Below are 11,240 nucleotides of genomic sequence, written 5' to 3' on the forward strand. Positions count from 1 at the left end.
GGCGATTTCAGGATAAAGTTGTGATTCTCCACCCTTGCCCAAAAATGGTATGACACCTTCAAGTTCTTGCAGCTCATAAAGCTGAAGATCTTGTTTTACTTCACTGATGCTTAGAAAATCATCTTCAATGAAGTTGACATCACGAGATTCTATCTCAGTCATTCCACCATCAAAATGTTCACCATACATTACATACCCCTTTGAGCTTTCTGAATATCTTATAAAGATTTTCTTACTTACTCTAGGGCCCAATTTCCCTTACTTATGGGAAGTACTGTGAACAAAACCTGCACAAACATGGCCGCAAGTTCTCCAAATTGGGTTTTAAACCAGTCCATAACTCATATGGTGTTGTGGGAACTGACTTAGAAGGCACATGGTTAAGGATGTAGGCAGCAGTCATCAATGCATCCCCCCAAAACAAAATTGGAAGGTTGGCTTGCACCATCATCGATCTAACCATCTCTAATAGAGTACGATTCCTTCTCTCTGCAACACCATTTTGTTGTGGAGTACCAGGAATCATCAATTGCCTACGTATCCCTTTTTCCTCACACAATTCCTGAAACTGTTTAGACAAATATTCACGACCCCTATCTATTCGAAAAACCTTTAGGTTCCTTTCTTTATGATTCTCAACCTCTGCCATAAAGCGCTTAAAGCAATCTAATGCTTCAAAGCGATGGGAGATCAGATAGACATAACTAAAACGTGAATAGTCATCTATAAATGTGAGAAAATAAAAGGTGTCATGGCGTGCCTTAACATTCATAGATCCACATATGTCTGAATGGACTAATTCCAAAGGATGCGTTGCCCTTGGAGCCTTACCAAAAGGCTTCCTACGGGTCTTTCCAGCTAGACAAGGTTCACACATAGGTAGGCTTACATTAGTGATAGACCCCAATAGGCCTTCTCTAGCTAGTCTAGCCAATCTATCTTTTCCTATGTGTCCAAATCTAGCATGCCACATTACAGAATTAGAAATATCATCATTATGAGCAATAAAAGAAAAAGAGGAATGATCTAAATCCAACATAAAGAAATTATTAGATAAATAACCATGTCCATACAAGGTTTTATTTAAATAAAAATCCAACTGAGGACCATCGAAATGGAAACTAAATCCAAGTCTAAGCATAGTAAGTACAGAAAATAGATTACATTGGACACCAGGTGCATGAAGCACATCATGAAGAAGTAACATACATCCCAGACGCAATTTGAGCTGGTAGGTTCCAACTCCTATGACTTCTTCTTGAGCTCTGTTACCCAAAATAACGTACTGTGTGCCTGTTGGTATCCTTTTGTAATCCACACACCCAACTCTATCTCTGGCTATATGTTTGGTTGCTCCTGAATCTACAATCCACCCAGGAATAGTATGAGCAACAAAAACATGTGTCCAAACATAAGTAATAGCAGAGTTGTTAAGAATCGATACCTTCTTCAGCTCAGTGCATTCACGAGCGAAGTGACCCTTCTTACCACAGTTGTAGCACTTGATCTTTGCCTTGTCCTTCTTAGCACGCTTGCCCTTTTGGCGCTTTACTATCTTGCCTTCTTTAGGCCTAAGGTTACCAGCTCCTTTGGCATTTCTCCCTTGTCCTTTGCGTTAAGGCCTGAATGCCTTCTGCTGCCCATATTGGGCGATAAGGAGGGTGTTCTGGTGCGCCCCCATGCGCTCTGCCTCAAGCTCGAGATGACGAGAAATATCAACAAAAGTCTTGATATTCTCACTATGTGTCAAAACAAGCTTCATTTACCCCCAACTAGGTTTAGGCAGTGAACGTATCACCGCTGTGACCTGTTGTTCATCAGAGAGATTATTACCAGCAGCCTTTAGGTCACGGATCAATGCTGACATTGTCCTTAGATGTTCAGCTATGCTATGCTTTGAATCCATAACATATTGCTCAAACTTCAAAGTAAGAGCTTGCAACCTAGTTGCTGAAGTCCCTCCAAAGGCAATCTTAAGCTGGTTCCACATCTCTTGGGCATTTGGGTAGTTCTCAAACTCCCCAATAAGATCATTGTGCATGCTACTCAGCATAGTGAAGCATGCACAACGATCTTTCTTAACCCAAGACTCATAGGCCTCTAAGTCACGGTGATGTTAGGCAGTATTCCCATTTTCAGGTTGCATCATCACATTGGTTAGGGTTTCAAGGACCTCTTGTTCATTAAGCAGATATTGAATTTTTCTATGCCACATATCATAGTTGGTTCCATCTAATTTCTCACCCTTAGTTAAATCAACAACTACATTCTTAGTGGCCATGTTCACTACATTCATTACACAAGTTGACATTAGCACGTACATTTTTAAATTTTATTTCCAAAAAAATCCAACTAGACCATGATATTCCTTTCTACATGGTAAGATCGAAAATTTCACTAAGCTCATAATCATCTCTAACTATGTAAATTGGAATAACACATCTAATTGATTTTTAAATAAAATTTTGTGAAGAATAAAACATCACACCATCCACATATTAAATCATAAATATAACATGTGTCCATAAATTTTTGTGCACAACACATTGTGCATGGGCTCCACTATAGGCCCTATTGGTAATTTCATACAACATGCTAAAACAAAATTTGAAAATTATAGGTAACCGTGAAACACATCCCCTTACATGGCTTCCGAAATTAAATTACATTTCCAAAAACAATGGCCCAAATAATTGCCAAAAAAACATTGGCCCAAAAAATTACATATTCAAGTATCCTACTACAAAGATTCTATTTGTAATTAAAAAATTGGGGATGCCACGTTACCAAATAATTTCAAAAATTGTCTTATCCATCCACAATAACAATAAAAAAATACACATGTTGCATAAATTACCAATACAATCTTTAACTATAGAGATGAGCCAAAGAGTTTCATTAACCCTTTGGTCACATATTCATCACATAATGCATTCATATAATATCAATTCAATCATATTACAATATGTTAAAAAAGACATCATAAATTAATTCAAAGATTAAAAACCATGCATAATTATACAGAAAACTAGAAAACTAATTTCACAATTTTCTCATATTATCACAATTCTATTTTAACATCACAGTTAAAAAAAAATGACACTACAATTACATATATTAAATATATGTCACATTAGAAATGAGGTCTAAACAAAATTAAGAATATATATATAGTTTTACTGTAAATTAAAAAAAAAAAAAAAACCACTGTACGAGTTATGATTAACTGTGCAAGTAATATATTAAGTTTTCATATAACTCAATTCCTTTGTAACTATGTTACAAACTTAACACAGTATTTGTACACAATATTACAAACCCACACAACTACTTGCGTGTACGGCTTATTGCTTGCACAATTTCCTTGTTGAAGGAAACAACAACTATTTGTGTCAATGTGTAAGTAATACACCAAGTCACCAACTTGGGGCTCAACACAATATCCTTATCAAAGTGTAACTAATACACTAATGTGGGGCTCTTTTATTTGTGTGTAACTAAAACAAGGATAGTGTTCAAGTGTAACTAATACACTAACATCAACGTCGGGCTCTATTATTTTATTATTTTATTTTTAGATAACAACTCAAACAATTAGTGGTTAGTGGAGCCCGCACGGTACACTTAACAAAACAATTTTCCATACGTGAAAAAATGTGTTTCCTTTTATTGTTCATCATCTTCAACCATAGACATCAATTTTTCAGATTTTATCAAATACAATCATAATCTTTAAAAGACCACAACTTTCTCATTTAAAGTCTAAATTAAGCATGTAAACTGTCTTTTTAAAGCTTATGGAATGTACTTTCAAATCATTATAAAATATTTGACATTAAACAAGATTTAATGGGTCAAAATAAGCCTGTAAATTTCAGATTACATGTAAACAATTAAAAAAAAAATTATAGCTTTTTATTTCTTTCTCTACATGCCATAACATGCTTCTAAAAATTACAGATCTGAAAATTAAAAATTACTTAAACTTTTAATTTTTTTTTAGCATGCATATGGGATTATATATTTCAGAGATCATGGCATCATTTAAGAGTGAAAACAAGCATAAAACGGCTCTGATACCAATGTTGTAAAATTATGTACTTTACTAGAGGTTATATAGACACATACCTTTGGTGGAATAGATCACCAAATTGCCGGATCTTGTTCTTTGCTTGCTTTACGAACTCCTCACGATCTCCTTTGTGGAACACCTCCAAGTCGCAGGAGAGGCTATTAGAGTCTCTCCTAATTTCCACGCTCCAAATTCTAGGAAACAGTAGGTGGTGTCCCAGAGAGATGGCTTATTTGAGAGAGCACTCAAAACTATACGTATGTTCACTCATTGTGTCTAACCTCTATCTGACTGATGTAGGAGTATTTAAATACTAGTGGAGATTCACTTACTATCAGATATATGTGATCCCTAAAAGATCTCATCTTTTAAGTTTCAAATTACTCCACCACTGATATTGATAACCCATATCAATATCTATTAAGTTTAAATTACCCCACTACTGATATTGATAACTCATACCAATATCAGTTAGTTTAAATTTAAACTTACTTATCAGATAAGCCATGTGGACGATCCATGGGCCATGGTTTATGGGTTGGATCAAAACCAGTCCAATTTCTAACATTGTGAATGATATTAGATACCCATAAATGGCATGCATTTAAGAGTGTATCAAATACACTAGTTGGTATTTAACGACATGACCTGTTAAACTATTCATTTTGGATTTAGCACAAACAAGTTATCAAGCAGCATACGCCTGTTCAACACCTTAACAATCCCAATCCAACCACAATCGGACATAAATAGAAACAAAAGAGTAGTCCTCCATTTTGCAATCCATTTCTCCATTCGTTATTACTAGAATATTGATCTGCCTTTTAATATAAATAATGTAGAGGGTGCAATAGACGATTATTCATGCATTTAGTTGCTCAAGCAATACATGTTGGCAAATATCATATCAAACTTACAGTGTGGGAAACTAGTAGGCAGGGCAAAGAGGCCACAACTTAACAATTAACTTACATGCATAATTCTTTATCTTGTCACTTTATTCAAAAGAAAACGCTCTCCTTTGTTTGTAGTGACTAATCTACCATGCCGCCAACGTAGAAAAGCTCACTAAATTTGAAGAGCAAGAATCTGCTTCAGGCAGATTCCTTTCTGTATAAAAAACCTGGCTGCTTTGGTGAAAGGCAATAAACTCTCACTCCCCAGCATTAGGACCACGGATGACATGTCTGGCCTATCACTAGGTTGTTACACACATAATAGACCCATGTGAATGCATTGTAATGCCTCCGACAAAGTGAAGGAGTCAGTTAGCACTTCATCCAATAGTTCCTAGAGGTCTCTCTTCAATCCATTGTCCCCACGCCTAAAACACAAAAAAATTGTATTGGTTGCAGAGTTGGAATAGTTAGGAGTCCTCTCTATTTTGTCAGATTTTTGAAAGAGCTAAAGATCATGGCATAAGGGGGCAGTATAATTATCTTTGTTAGAGGTTGTCAAATTTACTAATGCAGTCCAATTTTTCAATTAATAGCATCTTACTTTAGTCTTTACTTCAGAATGGCAATACAATTCAGGTTCTAAGTGAAAAGCAGCTGCAACGTTTACCACATGTTACTTAACATGCTACATAGTCTTTCTTAATCAATAATATAATATTTTAGTCTCCTAAAAATGTCCAAAAATCTTGATTGTTCTAACTTCATAAATTCAGATTAATAGAGCAATTTCACTCAATATTCGGAAACCAATTCTATGACAAATTTTTTATATAAAATATGAATTAAGAAAATTTAGTTTCAAAGCATTCAACAATATTGCGATAAAACATAAATATTATACAACAAAATGTGTATTATAATAGGTCTCAAACATAAAAATTATTTCAAATAAATTTGCAAAGTATTCGCACATTGTGCGGGAAATTATCTAGTTTTTCTCTAAAAGTTGAATTTATGACGGTATTTCCGTTGTTTAGATGGAAACAAATGTGGATTCTAGTTAACGAATTACATAAGTTGAAATTCTATAGTTTCTTTAAAAACAAGGCAATAGACGTAGTAGGTCATTGTCTCATAACCTTCCATAACCACTGGCCATTGTGATTTCTGCCAAAAAAAAAAAAAACTTAGATGCAAAAACCCATAAAACCCTTACAACAACATTCAAATCCAACTCTAAATTGGAACTCACAAATCCAAACTCATTGCCATAACTGGAATCATAGAGATCACCAAAATTAGCCACCACACCCCAATCAAAATCAACCTATAACTACACACAAAAAAGAAAAACTCACAGCAACAATCCAACAAAACCACCACCACAAACAACCAACAACCCATCACATTCACTTCTCAAAACTCATCCACAAAAACAAACTGAAAGCTCAAATAGTGTAAAACACTATAACTGTTTAGATCACCAATTTTAAAAGCACAACTTAATTGTTTTTACTCTAACTTATCTAAGTATGTAACAAGAGTAAATGATACACAATAATCGGAACTACTCTCTAAGCCATAACTACAAGCAAGCAATAACAAATATAAAACTTAAAGAGTAAGGGAAGAGAGATGCAAACACAAGATAACACTGAGTCGTGTTATCGAAAAGGAAATCAAAGTACTCGGCGAAAAACCTTTCCGCGGCCCTTCAAGCCGAAATCGATTCACTAATAAAGTTGGAGTACATGAATATCAAAAAGACCCTCCAAGCCTAATCTACGCAATGTACTTGAACTCTCCAAGTTCTAGCTACCAATGGGCTTCATCGAGCCATGTCTTCACTAGTTATCCGGATCTTGCAATTAGCTCCAAATTGCATCCGCCAATCGATGGCTTCTTCCAATACTTCCTACACACACCAAAACTTCTCTCAACGTTTAGATTGGGTGAGGTAAGTGTTTGGGCTAAGAACCTCTCAAGGATGTGTAATTGGAGAGGTAGGAGTAAAGAAAAATTATGAGAAATTGTGTAGATGATTGTCAGTTTACAACCTCTAACTCTCAAGTGTATTCCTAAGGTTTTCTCTCTCAAAAGTTTCTTGGAAAAATTCCTTACAATTTTGTGGTTAATGTGGGCTTATATAGTTTTGATAAAAAAAATGAGGAAAACACACTTTAAAATGCTCCAGTAGAGAATTTCGCGAGTCACTCGTGACTTGGTCTGAGTCGCAAAGTGACTTACGAAATCCAACTTGGCATGAGACTATTCAAATTCTAGAATGTGCTTCTCACGTGGCTTTTTACGGGTTGTCCACTCACGAGCCAGTCGAAAATTCACTTTCTTCACAAATCTTTACCAAACTCTCACGTTTAACCCTTACATTAAATCCCTTAAAAAATATAGGGAAATGATTGAACAAAATACAATCAAATTTGACACGGAATAAAAAGCCAACATAAAACATATTTGTAAATTACAAATTTACACAAAAAAACTCAAAAAAAAAAAAAAACCCATAACTCATCGATCAAAGAGAGATATCCGACGGCATGATGAGGTAGAGGCATGGTGAGGATAAGAGTGTGAGAATCACAAAAGAGATATGGAAACGTGTGAGAGGTTTAGCTTTAACACCAAATACTAAAAAGCAAGCTACAATGATGGTGGTATATCTAAATTTTTTTGCAAATTGTGAATAGTAAATTGTTATCTTTACAAGTTCACTATAGCTCTAAAGGGGAAAAAAATATTGTTTATTCAGTAGTTGTAGGTGGTAAAGAGACAAAGAATAAAGTAAGTATAAAAAAAATAAGAATATTTAAATGAAACGATAAAAAAATAGAACTCTCTTTTTTTTAGATAAAAGGTATATAAAATAAAATAAAATAAAAACGAACCTTTGGTATTTGATATATTGTAAGGTGGGGTGGTAAAATAGATGAAGTAGTTTTTTGAAGTGCTAAAAGCTAAATTTATTAGGGTAGAATCCAAAACTGACCCTCTAAATTTCAACTTTTGTCATTTCAGTGCTTTAAGTTTCAGTTTTGTCATTTCAATTCTCTAAGTTTCAATTTTTGTCAATTAAGTATTCCATTAGGCTTTTGTTATCTCTTTCCATTTGCTAATCAAAACGACGCCGTTTTGAGTTTTTTTAATTTCGTAATTAAAAAAAAGTTTAAAAAATTGTTTTTTTTGTTTTTTTAAAAAGGAAGCTAAAGGGAATGACGTCGTTCCCTTGCCCTAATAAACAAAAATAAAATAAAATCATCGATGAATGCCCTTACTATGAAAAATTGAGGGAGAAAGAAAGAGGGGGAAAGATAGAGAGTTAGGGATCGAGACCAAGATAGAGAGACAAACCGAGGCAGAGAGAAAGAGAGAGAGAGAGAGAGAGAGACCGAGATTCAGACCGGGATAGTGAGAGATATCGACACTAAGAGAGAAGGAGATGGATTTTGTGGTGGGTTAGGGTCTACTCCAGGAGCTCCCAAGTATAGTTTTGGGTAAGTGATTCATGCTCTGCCAATCCCTAACTTCTCTCTTTCCCCTTCTCTTTTTCCCCTAATTTTCTCAGTTAAGGCATATTACTTCATCGGTTTTTTTATTTTTTATTTTATTTTTTGTTTTGATTTCAGGTGAAGGGGAACAACGTTGTTCCCCTTAATTTTTTTTTTTTTTTTAATAACAGCTTTTGATTTTGTTTTAATTTATTAGATCAAACAAGGGGGTTTTGTTTTGTTTATTCAAAATTTAGGGCTTTGAAATTAAGGGAATCCTTATCCAAGTCATTGCTAGTGCCATGGGCAGCAAAATTGAAGCAGTACTTGGAGACAGATGGATTCGTAAAAAAATGGAAGCTAAGTCATCATTGCCATCATAGTTGCCTTATGCTGCATTAGAAGCAAAAAGTTGTACTTATATTTCTAGCACTCATATAGCCCAGTCATGTATACCTTGTATGAGATTGAAGTTTCAAAACTTCCTCCTTCTCCCCCAACGAAAGCCGCCCAAGTCACCAAAATGAGTAAACTTTCCCCAATCCTTTAACTTAAAACCAGAGAATACCCTGACATCATGTGTTGTGTTTCTTTGGGCTCCAAATTGTACTATTTTGGCGACGAATTCAATATTGATGACCCACACATTGATGAATATGTAAAGAACAAGCTTAAGAATGTGGAACAAGATGTTTTCCCGCATGAGGTTACATTCTAGACCTGTCCAATATTGGTGGTTCAAGTGTTCTTCGTTAGATAAGTTGCTGGAATGCAGTTCACTGATGAATAGTGGAAAAGCCAACCCCAAGGCCTTTGTGGCTGATGGGAAGATTTACATGGTTGGAAGCACAATCAAAATGAGCATTAGCGACATATGTAAGATGAAGGATTTAGATCTCAAAAACTTTACTTACTTTGAGGTCTATGATCTTGTAGATGATAAGTGGACCAAACTGCCAAATCCCCCCATAAGGAATGTGAACACGAGATGGGTTGGGCATATTGTTGTGGGAAGGAAGGCTGTCCTTGTAGCATGGCAGCGAGAGGGAAAAGGACGCCTCTATATTTTCAATCTTGACACATATTGTTAGTGTACATTTTTTTACACCTAATATTATTTAAATACCACCTATTTATTTTCAAACACTACCAACAAATTATTGGGCTTCTCCAAATATTTTTACCCTATTATAGCCCACAACCATTTTCTTTTGGCCACCACAAAATTGGCCTACAAATATAAAACGTTGTAAGACCCAATATTTTTTGTGAAACCCGTGATTCAAAATCCTCCCCAAATATTTTTCTCATCTAGTACCCAAAAATACTTACCAAAGCCCATGGTTTAAAACCATGGCAATTCTATCAATGGAATTCAAATTCATGACCAAAGCCCTTGGTTTAAACCCACGACAATTTTATCAAGGAGAAAATCACATTTTCGTCCTTACATTTTCAGGCGATTCCCACTTTGGTCCCTAAATTTTATTTTTACCGCTTTTAGTCCCTATTTAGAAAAATGCCATCCATTTTAGTCCTTTTCGCCAGTGTCCTAACGGAAAAATCCTAGGTGGCAAACGGAACTATTAAAATAATAATAAAAAATTTTATTTTGGCATTAAAAAATGCCACATCAGCATCTAAATAAATAAATAAATAACTAATTTATTAATTTTAACTAAATAAAAAAAATTAAAAACCAAAAATCACATGAATTAAGATCTAAGTGTGTCTTGAACAAGAACAATAAGAACACAAACCCATATCTAAGAACACAAACCCAGAAATTAAAAAAAAAAAAAAACCATCATCTGGCACCACATTATATCCCTCCACCTCAGAAGAATCATTTTTCGCAACCAAATTCAATATCTGCTTAAGCAACAATAAACCCTCATCCGGAGCCATATTATTTAGTGTCCCTTCAGATATATCCGGCAACGATTTTCTCTTCACGCATTTAACATGATTGCCCACCACATACACCTTGAAAACTACTCCGCCGTGGTTTACAAATTCTTGCATCACAAATGGTTTTTTCAGTTTCAATTTCTTCAACTTGTTCTTGTTGAACACCAAGAACATCTCGTGTGACTTGGCACTGCCGTCGATCGACATCGGTTTCGCTATGAACGGAAACTTGAACCCTATTTCTTCAATCGAATCCACAAGATTCTCCGACTCTTCCAATACTCTTTGATTTGGAATCCCAAAGGTTTGGTTCCCTTGAGGGATTTTCAAGCTGGTGACCACATCAAGCATGGAGACACAGTTGTGGAGATGGTCGATTGCTTCTGGAGGGTTGATTACAATGATGTTTGGGTAATGGAGAGAGAGAGTTGCTGCACTTGGTTGTTCCAATCAGAGCCGTAGATTTTGTGGATGATGTAATCGAAGGGTCCCTATTGAGCTATGGGTTTGGTTCGATGAGATCGATGATGCGTTGTTTGGCGAGATTGATTAAAGAGTTTTGGATGAAGCGTTGGCCATCCTTGGGGGAAAGAGCGTAGCCTATGTGGTACATTGGAGAAGAAGATGGAGTTGGAGAAGACATTTTTTTTACTTAATTTGTGTTTGGGAGGAGAGAAAGTAAGAGAGGGAAAATTCAATTTGTAAGAGTTGATTTAGAGCTCAGTTTCAGTTTAATTAATGTTTTTTTTTAAAAAAAAAAAAATTTCTGGGTTTATGTTCTTGTTGTTCTTGTTCAAGACACATTTAGATCTCAATTCATGTGATTTTTGTTTTTTAATTCTGTTTTAATTTTTT

General features: G+C 35.2%; 1 pseudogene; it reads right to left on the reverse strand.

Annotated features, from left to right (window-relative positions):
* Positions 1-2,116: 2,116 nt before the first annotated feature.
* LOC115956492 lies at positions 2,117-11,028 on the reverse strand (annotated as a pseudogene).
* Between the last annotated feature and the right edge of the window lie 212 nt (positions 11,029-11,240).

The sequence above is a fragment of the Quercus lobata genome, chromosome 8 (genome assembly GCF_001633185.2).
Source record: "Quercus lobata isolate SW786 chromosome 8, ValleyOak3.0 Primary Assembly, whole genome shotgun sequence".
NCBI lineage: Eukaryota > Viridiplantae > Streptophyta > Magnoliopsida > Fagales > Fagaceae > Quercus > Quercus lobata.